The following is a 14,128-nucleotide window of genomic DNA, read 5'->3' on the forward strand; positions in this document are numbered from 1 at the left end:
AGTCCATCATCAAGGTAATGAGATCTGTATTTTGAGAAGAGAGATTCAAGAAGATGTGAACCTATTAATAGAAGGATAGAGAGTAGGATTCTCGCTCTTGACATTCTCATCTTCTCAAATTTAAGAGCATTGTTCTGCATGTCCCTTCCATGGTGGGACTTAATGGTGTTGAAGAGAGGTTCCATAGAGGCTGGTAGAGTATTTTAATTAATGGAAAACCCTGTGAGCAATTTATGAAACCGACGTTTCGGACTAGCTAAGTGAGTCCATCATCACGGTAATGAGATCTGTATTTTGAGAAGAGAGAGTCAAGAAGATGTCAACCTATTAATAGAAGGATAGAGAGTAGGATTCTCGCTCTTGACATTCTCATCTTCTCAAATTTAAGAGCATTGTTTTGCATGTCCCTTCCATGGTGGGACTTAATGGTGTTGAAGAGAGATTCCATACAGGATGGTAGAGTATTTTAATTAATGGAAAAACCTGTGAGAAATTTATTAAACCGACGTTTCGGACTAGCTAAGTGGGTCCATCATCAGGGTAATGAGATCTGTATTTTGAGAAGAGAGAGTAAAGAAGATGTGAACTTGACATTCTCATCTTCTCAAATTTAAGAGCATTGTTCTGCATGTCCCTTCCATGGTGGGACTTAATGGTGTTGAAGAGAGATTCCATACAGGCTGGTAGAGTATTTTAATTAATGGAAAAACCTGTGAGCAGTTTATGAAACCGACGTTTCGAACTAGCTAAGCGAGTCCATCATCAAGGTAATGAGATCTGTATTTTGAGAAGAGAGAGTCAAGAAGGTGTGAACTTGACATTCTGTCCTTCTCAAATTTAAGAGCATTGTTTTGCATGTCCCTTTCATGGTGGGACTTAATGGTGTTGAAGAGAGATTCCATACACGCTGGTAGAGTATTTTAATTAATGGAAAAACATGTGAGCAATTTATGAAACCGACGTTTCGAACTAGCTAAGTCAGTCCATCATCAGGGTAATGAGATCTGTATTTTGAGAAGACAGAGTCAAGAAGATGTGAACTTGACATTCTCATCTTCTCAAATTTAAGAGCGTTTTTCTGCATGTCCCTTCCATGGTGGGACTTAATGGTGTTGAAGAGAGATTCCATAAAGGCTGGTAGAGTATTTTAATTAATGGAAAAACGTGTGAGCAATTTATGAAACCGACGTTTCGGACTAGCTAAGTGAGTTCGTCATCAGGGTAATAAGATCTGTATTTTGACGAGAGAGTCAAGAAGATGTTAACATGACATTCTCACCTTCTCAAATTAAGAGCATTGTTCTGCATGTCCCTTCCATGGTGGGACTTAATGGTGTTGAAGAGAGATTCCATACAGGCTAGTAGAGTATTTTAATTAATGGAAAAAACTGTGAACAATTTATGAAACCGACGTTTCGGACTAGCTAAGGGAGTCCATCATCAGGGTAATGAGATCTGTATTTTGAGAAGAGAGAGTCAAGAAGATGTGAACTTGACATTCTCATCTTCTCAAATTTAAGAGCATGCATGTCCCTTCCATGGTGGGACTTAATGGTGTTGAAGAGAGATTCCATACAGGCTGGTAGAGTATTTTAATTAATGGAAAAACCTGTGACCAGTTTATGAAACCGACGTTTCGAACTAGCTAAGTGAGTCCATCATCAGGGTAATGAGATCTGTATTTTGAGAAGAGAGAGTCAAGAAGATGTGAACTTGACATTCTCATCTTCTCAAATTTAAGAGCATTGTTCTGCATGTCCCTTCCATGGTGGGACTTAATGGTGTTGAAGAGAGATTCCATACAGGCTGGTAGAGTATTTTAATTAATGGAAAACCCTGTGAGCAATTTATGAAACCGACGTTTCGGACTAGCTAAGTGAGTCCATCATCAGGGTAATGAGATCTATATTTATAGAAGAGAGAGTCAAGAAGATGTGAACTTGACATTCTCATCTTCTCAAATTTAAGAGCATTGTTCTGCATGTCCCTTCCATGGTGGGACTTAATGGTTTTGAAGAGAGATTCCATACAGACTGGTAGAGTATTTTAATTAATGGAAAAACCTGTGAGCAATTTATGAAACTGACGTTTCGGACTAGCTAAGTGAGTCCATCATCAGGGTAATGAGATCTGTATTTTGAGAAGAGAGAGTCAAGAATATGTGAACTTGACATTCTCATCTTCTCAAATTTAAGAGCATTGTTCTGCATGTCCCTTCCATGGTGGGACTTAATGGTATTGAAGAGAGATTCCATACAGGCTGGTAAAGTATTTTAATTAATGGAAAAACCTGTGAGCAATTTATGAAGCCGACGTTTCGGACTAGCTAAGTGAGTCCATCATCAGGGTAATGAGATCTGTATTTTGAGAAGAGAGAGTCAAGAAGATGTGAACTTGACATTCTCATCTTCTCAAATTTAAGAGCATTGTTCTACATGTCCCTTCCATGGTGGGACTTAATGGTGTTGAAGAGAGATTCCATACAGGCTGGTAGAGTATTTTAATTAATGGAGAAACCTGTGAGCAATTTATGAAACCGACGTTTCGGACTAGCTAAGTGAGTCCATCATCAGGGTAATGAGATCTGTATTTTGAGAAGAGAGAGTCAAGAAGATGTGAACTTGACATTCTCATATTCTCAAATTTAAGAGCATTGTTCTGCATGTCCCTTCCATGGTGGGACTTAATGGTGTTGAAGAGAGATTCCATACAGGCTAGTCCGAAACGTCGGTTTCATAAATTGCTCACATGTTTTTCCATTAATTAAAATACTCTACCAGCCTATATGGAATCTCTCTTCAACACCATTAAGTCCCACCATGGAAGGGACATGCAGAACAATGCTCTTAAATTTTAGAAGAAGAGAATGTCAAGTTCACATCTTCTTGACTCTCTCTTCTCAAAATATAGATCTCATTACCCTGATGATGGACTCACTTAGCTAGTCCGAAACGTCAGTTTCATAAATTGCTCACAGGTTTTTCCATTAATTAAAATACTCTACCAGCCTGTATAGAATCTCTCTTCACGACCACTAAGTCCCACCATGGAAGGGACATGGAGAAAAATGTTCTTAAATTTGAGAAGATGAGAATGTCAAGTTCACATCTTCTTGACTCTCTCTTCTCAAAATACAGATCTCATTACCCTGATGATGGACTCACTTAGCTAGTTCGAAACGTCGGTTTCATAAATTGCTCACAGGTTTTTCCATTAATTAAAATACTCTACCAGCCTGTATGGAATCTCTCTTCAACACCATTAAGTCCCACCATGGAAGGGACATTTAGAACAATGCTCTTAAATTTGAGAAGATGAGAATGTCAAGTTCACATCTTCTTGACTCTCTCTTCTCAAAATACAAATCTCATTACCCTGATGATGGACTCACTTAGCTTGTCCGAAACGTCGGTTTCATAAATTTCTCACAGTTTTTTCCATTAATTAAAATACTCTACGAGCCTGTATGGAATCTCTCTTCAATACCATTAAGTCCCACCATGGAAGGGACATCCAGAACAATGAGCTTAAATTTGAGAAGATGAGAATGTCAAGTTCACATCTTCTTGACTGTCTCTTCTAAAATTATAGATCTCATTACCCTAATGATGGACTCACTTAGCTAGTCCGAAACGTCGGTTTCATAAATTGCTCACAGGTTTTTCCGTTAATTAACATACTCTACCAGCCTGTATGGAATCTCTCTTCAACAATATTAAGTCCCACCATGGAAGGGACATGCAGAACAATGCTCTTAAATTTGAGAAGATGAGAATGTCAAGTTCACATCTTCTTGACTCTCTCTTCTCAAAATACAGATCTCATTACCCTAATGATGGAGTCACTTAGCTAGTCCGAAACGTCGGTTTAGTAAATTCCTCACAGGTTTTTCCATTAATTAAAATACTCTACCAACCTGTATGGAATCTCTCTTCAACACCATTAAGTCCCACCATGGAAGGGACATGCAGAACAATGCTCTTAAATTTGAGAAGATGAGAATGACAAGTTCACATCTTCTTGACTCTCTCTTCTGAAAATACAGATCTCATTACCGTGATGATGGACTCACTTAGCTAGTCCGAAACGTCGGTTTCATAAATTGCTCACAGGTTTTTCCATTAATTAAAATACTTTACCAGCCTGTATGGAATCTCTCTTCAACACCATTAAGTCCCACCATGGAAGGGACATGCAGAACAATGCTCTTAAATTTGAGAAGATGAGAATGTCAAGTTCACATCTTCTTGACTCTCTCTTCTCAAAATATAGATCTCATTACCCTCATGATGGACTCACTTAGCCAGTCCGAAACGTCGGTTTCATAAATTGCTCACAGGTTTTTCCATTAATTAAAATACTCTACGAGCCTGTATGGAATCTCTCTTCAACACCATTAAGTCCCACCATGGAAGGGACATGCAGAACAATGCTCTTAAATTTGAGAAGATGAGAATGTCAAGTTCACATCTTCTTGACTCTCTCTTCTAAAAATACAGATCTCATTACCCTGATGATGGACTCACTTAGCTAGTCGCAAACGTCGGTTTCATAAATTGCTCACAGGTTTTTCCATTAATTAAAATACTCTACCAGCCTGTATGGAATCTCTCTTCAACACCATGAAGTCCCACCATGGAAGGGACATGCAGAACAATGTTCTTAAATTTGAGAAGATGAGAATGTCAAGAGCGAGAATCCTACTCTCTATCCTTCTATTAATAGGTTCACATCTACTTGACTCTCTCTTCTCAAAATACTGATCTCATTACCCTCATGATGGACTCACTAAGCTAGTCTGAAACATCGGTTTCATAAATTTCTCACAGGTTTTTCCATTAATTAAAATACTCTACCAACCTGTATGGAATCTCTCTTCAACACCATTAAGTCCCACCATGGAAGGGACATGCAGAACAATGCTCTTAATTTTGAGAAGATGAGAATGTAAAGAGCCAGAATCCTACTCTCTATCCTTCTATTAATAGGTTCACATCTTCTTGACTCTCTCTTCTAAAAATACAGATCCCATTACCCTGATGATGGACTCAATTAGCTAGTCCGAAACGTCGGTTTCATAATTTGCTCACAGGTTTTTCCATTAATTAAAATACTCTACCAGCCTGTATGGAATCTCTCTTCAACACCATTAAGTCCCACCATGGAAGGGACATGCAGAACAATGCTCTTAAATTTGAGAAGATGGGAATGTTAAGAGCCAGAATCCTACTCTCTATCGTTCTATTAATAGGTTCACATCTTCTTGACTCTCTCTTCTCAAAATAAAGATCTCATTACCCTCATGATGGATTCACTTAGCTAGTCCGAAACGTCAGTTTCATAAATTGCTCACAGGTTTCTCCGTTAATTAAAATACTCTACCAGCCTGTATGGAATCTCTCTTCAACACCATTAAGTCCCACCATGGAAGGGACATGCAGAACAATGCTCTTAAATTTGAGAAGATGAGAATGTCAAGAGCCAGAATCCTACTCTCTATCCTTCTATTAATAGGTTCACATCTTCTTGACTCTCTCTTCTCAAAATATAGATCTCATTACCGTGATGATGGACTCACTTAGCTAGTCTGAAACGTCGGTTTCATAAATTGCTCACAGGTTTTTTTATTAATTAAAATACTCTACCAGCCTGTTTGGAATCTCTCTTCAACACCATTAAGTCCCACCATGGAAGGGACATGCAGAACAATGCTCTTAAATTTGAGAAGATGAGAATGTCAAGAGCCAGAATCCTACTCTCTATCCTTCTATTAATAGGTTCACATCTTCTTGACTCTCTCTTCTCAAAATACAGATCTCATTACCCTGATGATGGACTCACTTAGCTATTCTGAAATGTCGGTTTCATAAATTGCTCATAGGTTTTTCCATTAATTAAAATAGTTATCATATTGCTTAAACTTATTCATGGTTGCTTCCCACAAGGTAGATTGAGCTGAAGGGTAAAGGACCAGAAGAGTTAAAGTAGTCTGACTAGTTTCTTTTATGCAATTTAATTTCTTGCCATTTAGGTAGCATATTGCTTGACTTATTCATGATTACTTCCCACAAGGTAGATTGAGCTGAAGGGTAAAGGATCTGAAGAGTTTAAGTAGTGTCAATTAGTTGCTTTGTTTTTGGTTTGAGTTGCTTTAAGTTCAGGTTTTACTTTCTTTTCATTCAGCAGCAAGGATACTGGGCCATTGTCATTAGTTCACTATTTGATGCATTTACTTTCTCTTAAGAATTGATTTCAGTTTAGTTGTTCTAAAGCTTTCTTCTTGATAACTTTCAAGTTTGAGAAAATCACTGTAGAAACCACCATCACTATTCGTACTCCATACTCCATACTTCACTTTCATTTTCGCCATCACACATTAGGGAAAGATAAATCCAAAAACAAACTAAAAAACTCAAAAACGACAAAAGATTAAGGAAATGGTTATCTAGTACATATAGTACACTTCACTTCGTCAGTTTACGAACCCCGGATTGACATTTTAAATAGAAATTTAGATCACACTAAATTGACCAAACATTTTGGTGCCTTTGCCGGGGAAGTGAAATTAGGTAGCCAATTTCTAAACAAGAAAACAAGAAAATTTCAAGGAAGGAAAATTGATAACCTCTCAAAGTATGCTCTCCTCTTGCACTTAGTGTGATATGGAGGATCAGAAAATAGAAAGTTATTGGTTTAATATTTTCTTGAGTATGCTCTCTTCTTGCACCTAGAGTGATCTAGAAGATCAGAAAGAGAATTATTAGCCCGACTTGAAGAAAAATAAATAAAAAATGACATGCATAGAGCAAGAGATTCTAGGGGAAGGTTTTTAGCTAGAGCCAAGATTTCAATTTTTACAACTCCATCTACTTCAAGGAATAGACAAGAGACACCTCCATCATCTCCAACTTACACTCCTAGCCCTAGGATTCCTAGAATTCAAGAGGCAGTAGTTGACTCTCCCACACCTTCCATCGAATATGAATTAGAAAGAGATCCTTTCCTTCCTTCTACAGAGAGACAAATTGTAGTTGAATAAGTAGAATCATCTGAAGAAGAAGAGGGAGAAATTCCTTCTCGATCACCCTTAGTAGAGGAACCAGAGGAATCTGAAGTCTCCAGGGAAACTACCATGACAGAGGAAGGAGCAAATGGATTTGGTAGAGGTAGAGGAGGGGGAGGAAATAATGGAGGAGGTAGAGGTAACATTGGGGGAAATAGGGATGGAGATAACTCATTCAGATTTCCTATTGTCGATGAGGACTCCCGAGCCACAATGAAAAACATCTCACCATCTATCCTCCCAAACTTCCATGGGTTAAAAAATGAGGACCCTGAAACATTTCTATTTGAGTTTGAGGTCGTGTGTCGAACTTATGATTATCTGGAAGACTCTCAAAAACTCAAACTGTTTCCTTCAACATTGAAAGAAGTAGCCTTGAAATGGTTCATGGGATTACTCACTCAATCCATTAGGACTTGGAATGATATGAAACAAACATTTTTGGATAGGTACCTAGACTATTGTATGCCCACCAATCACAAGGATGAGGTATTCAAAATGGTGCAAAGAGAAGATGAAAACTTGGAGGATTTACTTGAAAGATTTCAATACAACCTGAAAAGAGCAAAAATGAGTAACTTAGATGAGGAGATCTTGAAAGCCCTTCTATTAAAATCCATTAGAGATGAATGGATAGATATTTTTAACATGATGGGAAAAGGAGACATATCTCAACTTCCACTTCATGATATAGCAGAGCTATGTGTCCATCTCTCAAGGGGGAAATCTAAAACTCAAAAAGGTCCTAGAGATCCTTTTCTCATCAGAGCAAACAAATCTGCAACTGGATCAGTAAGTAGGGCTGAGATTGGCAACATGCTTGATGAATTCAAGAGTGACATCTTAGGGAGTATTAATGAGCAACTAGACACTCTTAAGATTCACAATAAGCAGAAAGCAGAAGTTGAGGCTTTGGCCATCTTTTGCCCAAAGTGTAGAAAGAAACATGCTCTAAGGGAATGTCCCTTGGATGCAAAAGTTGTAGAAACATGTGTAATTTGTTTAGAGAATCATGAGACCAAGGATTGTCCTTCAATTCCTGGGCTCAAATCTGTCTTTCAAGAAGATCCAAATACAATCGAGTCTCTCTGTTTTGTTGCAAGGAGACCTTGGCAGGGGCAACACAATCAATGGTTTAACAACTCTATGAATTTTCAACCCCCACCAAATTGGAATCCTTGGCAACAACCTTGGTCCCAACCTCAAAATCCTTTTCAATCATGGGTACAAGGTATGCAAAATCCTTATGGGAGATTTGCTCAATTTTATCAATATCCTCCATATTTTCAAAACCAACGAGCTCCACATCTTCCAAATCAAAACCCACAACTATCATTGCCATTTCCACAACAACAACAACCTTCTCAACAGAATCCAAATTCTCAACTCTTGCTTCCATTCCAACAAAAGTCAAATCAACTTCCTTCTCAGCCATTGCCAAACCCCAATAACAAAAACCCTCAAAATGCTTACATGATGGAAGGTCAACAATTTCATGCCTATATGATTGTTCCTCTCAATGATGTACAACTCAGATCAGGTAGAGTCCTAGATAATCCTTCTATAGATGCTCAAAAGCAAAGCATTTCTGAGGAAGATTCTCTTGAAGCCAATAAGGGTTCTGAAGCATCTCTTCAAAACCCAAGCACTCAAAAAGAAAAAGAAAAAGAGTTAACCCCCACAACTCCTATAGTTGAGCAACCTGCATCTTCATCCACACCTCCGTTTCCTGAAAGATTACAAATTGACAAAGGGGTGGAAAAACAAATCTTGTTGCCTGACTATGATTTTCTAGATGAATTGAAGAATGTCTGTATCAAGATTCCCTTGTTACAAGCCATTAAAGAGATTCCTATTCTAGCAGAAACAATAAAGGAGTTGAGTCTTAAAATACCAGGAAGGAAACCAAGAGATACAAGAAGAATCCACCTGGTAGGAAAAATTACAGATATCATGATGGGAAAAATTGCTATGCAGAAGTATGTAGATCCCGGTAGTCCAATTGTCAAAACACATATCAATGGGGTAGAAATATCAAATACTTTGATTGATTTAGGGGCTGCTATCAACATTATGAGTAGAGAGACTATGGAATAGCTAAAACTTCCTAATCTTCTTTTTACACCTACTTTATTGCAACTTGCAAATCGATCAATTATTAAACCAGATGGTGTATTAGAAGACATTTCAGTCTCCTTAAACTCTTGTGAATATCCAGTGGATTTCATGATTTTAACTCCCAAGAGTAATCTAGGAGGACATCCTCTCATCTTAGGAAGACCTTGGCTAGCCACAGCTGATGCTTTTATCAGTTCTAGGTCTGGGGATATGTATATTTCTGATGGTAATTCGACATAGAAGTTCAATCTGTATCCTCCAGCAAAAGCAATTACAGAAATAGGAGATAATGAGTGGGTTGATGATGAAGATACTATACAACCTGTCTTTACCATTTCTGAGATCAGTGAAGATAGTCAAATTCTGAACACATTAGAAAACTTTGAAACATCTTCAGAATATGACCACACACAATTACAGTTGGATTCTGACATTCAGTGCCTATCATCTAGAAAAATGTCTCTTTTCTCTATGGAAGAGTTTGGTAGTTCCGCCATTGAGATTTTTCCAGGAAAAAAATTGAATATCAACAAAAACTTGGAAAAATCACAACAGGAAGAGCTAACCAAAATCTTGCAAAAACATTCTACTGCATTTGCATGGGAGTATACCGATATGAAAGGTATTGACCCTAAGACTTGCATTCATCACATCTACATTGAGGAAAACAGTAGACCAATCAGACAACCTCAAAGAAGGATGAATCCAAACCTTAGGGAGATAGTGAAAGAAGAGCTCCAAAAGTTACTTAATGTAAACTTCATTTATCCAATTTCAGATAGCCGGTGGGTTTCTCCTTTGGTTATAATACCTAAAAAGAATGGTAAATGGAGGGTTTGCATTGATTACAGAGAATTGAACAAAGCAACTTTGAAGGATCACTTTCCTTTACCCTTTATTGATCAGGTATTAGATACTTTAGCAGGCAAAAAGTATTTCTCATTTTTGGATGGTTTTAGTGGTTACAATTACATTCAGGTAGCACCTAAAGATGAGGACAAGACCACATTTACTTGTCCATGGGGAAATTTTGCTTATCGATTACTTCCTTTTGGATTATGTAATGCACCCGCAACATTTCAAAGGGCAGTACTAGGAATCTTTTCTGATCTAATTCATGATTGTGTAGAGGTTTATATGGATGATTTTACAGTTTATGGTAATTCATTTGAAGAGGCATTAGAGAATTTGGAAAAAGTCCTTATGAGATGTAAAGAAACAAGCCTTTCATTAAGTCATGAGAAATGCTTTATGATGTTTACTGAAGGTATTGTTTTAGGACATCATATTTCAGGGGATGGGATTAAAGTTGATAGATCAAAAGTTGAAGTCATCTCCAAGTTTCCTATTCCAAATTGTCAAAAAGATGTTAGAAGTTTTCTGAGATTTACTGGATATTATAGAATATTTATTGAAAACTCACCAAAATAACATCTCCACTCTTCAAATTACTTACAAAAGGCTGTGAATTCAAGTGCGATCCTGATTGTCAATCTACATTTGAAACTTTGAAAACAAGAATATCTAAAGCATCCATTTTGAGAGGGCCAAATTGGAAACTTCCTTTCCATATTTCTACAGATGCTTCAGATACAGCTCTAGGAGCTGTGTTGGGTCAAAAGGATTTAGTTCCTTATGCCATTTACTACACCAGTAAAAATTTGACTCCCACTAAGTTAAATTATACTGTGACTGAGAAAGAGTTCTTAGCTGTTGTTCGTGCAATCAACAAGTTTACACATTATATAACAGGCTATGAAACTTTTGTCCATACTGATCATTCTGCAATTAGATATCTCATGAACAAACCTATTACTAATGGCAGAGTTACAAGATGGCTTTTACTTTTACAAGATTTCAATATTACTGTGTTAGAACAGGGAAACAAAATACAGTAGCTGATTTCTTGTATAGAATCCAAAATACTAACGAAGATTCTCCTGTAGAGGATAAGTTTCCAAATGAATATTTGTTTGCAGTAACTACTAAGATTCCTTGGTATGAAGATATTGCTAACTATTTGGTTACAGGGAAGCTACCTCCACACTTATTTCCTAATGAGAAAAGGAAAATTATTCAGGAGAGTTCAAATTATTCATGGATTTCTAATGAATTTTTTAAAACAGGGCTAGATTGTGTGATCAGAAGATGTGTTCGGGAAGATGAAATACCTGACATCCTCAAGGAATGTGATGATGAACCATGCAGTGGACACTTTGCTGACAAGAGGACGGCCTATAAAATCATTTCTTTAGGATATTATTGGCCTTCTCTCTTCAAAGATGAAAAACAATATGTCAAAAGGTGTGACAGCTGCCAGAGAGTTCAGAGACCAACTCTTTCAAATGAAATGCCATTACAGCCACAAATACTCATCGAACCCTTTGAAAAATGGGCTTATATTTCATTGGACCCATTAATCCACCATCTAGACAAAAGAAATATATATTGGTTTGCACTGATTATGTCACTAAATGGGTAGAAGCCAAGGCATTGCCTTCTGCCACTGAAAATTCAGTTGTTCAATTTATTTTTGAGGATATTTTTACTCGTTTCGGTGTCCCAAGAGAAATTGTGACAGATCAGGGAAGTAAATTCACATCTAATTTGATGGAGAAGCTGATGGAAGAATACAAAATCAAGCACATAAAATCTACTCCTTACCATCCTCAAGCAAATGGTCAAGTGGAATCTACAAAAAAAGTTCTTGAGAGCATCATCACCAAAACTGTTCATCTCCACAGAAGAGATTGGGCAGAAAGGCTTCCTGAAGCCTTATGGGCCTACAGAACTACATGGAGGAACACAACAGGACATTCACCCTATGAACTTGTTTATGGGAAAGAAGTCCTGCTCCCCATTGAGTTTCAAGTCAAGACTTTCAAGATGGCAGTTTAGTTGGGGATGAATCTATCAGAAGTCCAAAAGCACAGAATGGAGCAGCTGAATGAGCTAGATGAGATCAGGAAAGATGCAAGTTTAAGGACTGATCTAGTTCAACATCAAATATCTAAGTGGCATGACAGATATATTGAAGAGAGAAAGTTTCAAGAGGGAGATTGGGCTTTACTGTTTGATTCCAAGTTTAAAGACTTCAAAGGGAAGTTTCAGACTCATTGGCTTGGGCCATATGAGATTGATAAAGTATTTAACAATGGAGCAGTAAGAATCAAGACCATTGATGAATTTCAGACTCCTCTTACTGTGAATGGCCACCGATTGAAAATTTATCATAAGCCACTTTCAAAAGAGGAGTTTGTCAAAATGTTCCAAGAGAATTCTACAATAAGGCTGGTGGAGAAGAATCCTTCTCTCCCACTAGCCTAATCTTTGTTTCTTTCAGTTTTTGAAAAAAAAAAAAAGAGAGAGAGAAAAAAAAAATGTGTATAAGCCTGAAAACAAATCCCAGATTGGCGGTCTTATGAAGAAAATATAGAGTGAAAATCAGGCACACCTGACACTCTATATTTTCCAAAAAAAATCTCCTCTCCTTCTCTTTCCATCTTCACTTCATCTCACTTGTCATTTCACTTCACCTACATCTCATTTTCATCTCCATTTCACTTCATTCCACTTCATTTTCACTTCATTTCACTCATTCCATTTCACTCCATCAATAAAAATTCCCCTTCAGGACTATTTTCATTCAGTTAGTTCTTTTCTAACTATCTTTGTGCAGACAAGGGGGTGTTGTCTCAGTTTCCACAGCCAGAAGCAGTTTCCTCAGCCAGAAACGATTTCCGCAGCCAACATCACTCTGTTTTCAAAAATACAATCAACTGTTAGTGCCATAATCATGAAATGCAGGTGTAATTGAGCTAAAGACATGGGGCATCTCCAAGATATCAAAGAAGAGCAACTGGTTAGAAGCCTTGAGCAAGAATTGACAAAGTTTCCAAAGGTATGATCAAAAATCTTTATCAAATAACAATTCAAGTCATAATTACGTATAGTCATTAAACCATAATAGGTTCTCCTATGTGCAATGATTTGATATATTAGCGCACTATCACTCTTATTCCGGGATATCACTCCACACACCTCACATTCATTTCCCTAACGGTCTCATGATTACTCCGAGTTTGAACTCAAGTATGACTGCACTTCTAGTTATTACCCGTACTCTTGAGATGTGACCTATTGTGTTACGGCTCTTCCCAGATGTAATTTCCGCAGACGTCTGTTGAGACGTGTAAAATCTCATACACAGTCATCTGACTCGAAAGAATCCTGTCGTTACTCCACTCATACTCCACTTATACCATACTCCTTGCATGCGTCCACATTTCATTTTATGAACTCGTTTACCACTGCTCACCCACTGTTCCTCCCGTAATTCGGGTATTTCCATTCACTGTTCTCCATTTTCGACTGCAGTCACTACAGTTTGCTCTAAACCCCGATTGCAGTCACTACAGTCATCCTAAACCCTAACTACAGTCATTACAGTCTATCCTAAACCCTGTAATAGAGCTATTTTTTCCCTTAACCCTCACACGCAGAAGAACTCTCAGTGGAATTTAAAATAGAGGATGGGAAAATTACTGAGAGTTGAGCCGGAAGGAACGAAATACTTGGAGGTTTACCCTCAAGTTAAGGAATTGCTGAAGAAAGTCAGATGGCTACGATTTATCCAGAAGTTTAAAGGCTATAACAAGGAGGTGACCAAAGCTTTTCAAGGTCCTTTAATGGAGAAACAGTGGAGGTTGGAGACTTGAAATTCACAGTGACCAAGGCCACAGTAGCAGCTGCCACGGGCCTACCTGAAGAGGGTGAAAGGTGGTTTAAAAATAGAAGTGTGGACGATCAAATATGGAGAACCATGCTACAAAACCAAGGTATGGATACAACCGTATTTACAATAGGCATCCCTATTCATGTATTAAAAGAGGAATGGTCTAGTCTACTGTTAGTCATCCAGAGATTTATCACGTGTGAAGGTCGTTT

Source organism: Pinus tabuliformis, chromosome 7 (assembly GCF_031772625.1).
Source record: "Pinus tabuliformis cultivar Carrire ecotype Pingquan chromosome 7, CPIR1, whole genome shotgun sequence".
Classification (NCBI taxonomy): domain Eukaryota; kingdom Viridiplantae; phylum Streptophyta; class Pinopsida; order Pinales; family Pinaceae; genus Pinus; species Pinus tabuliformis.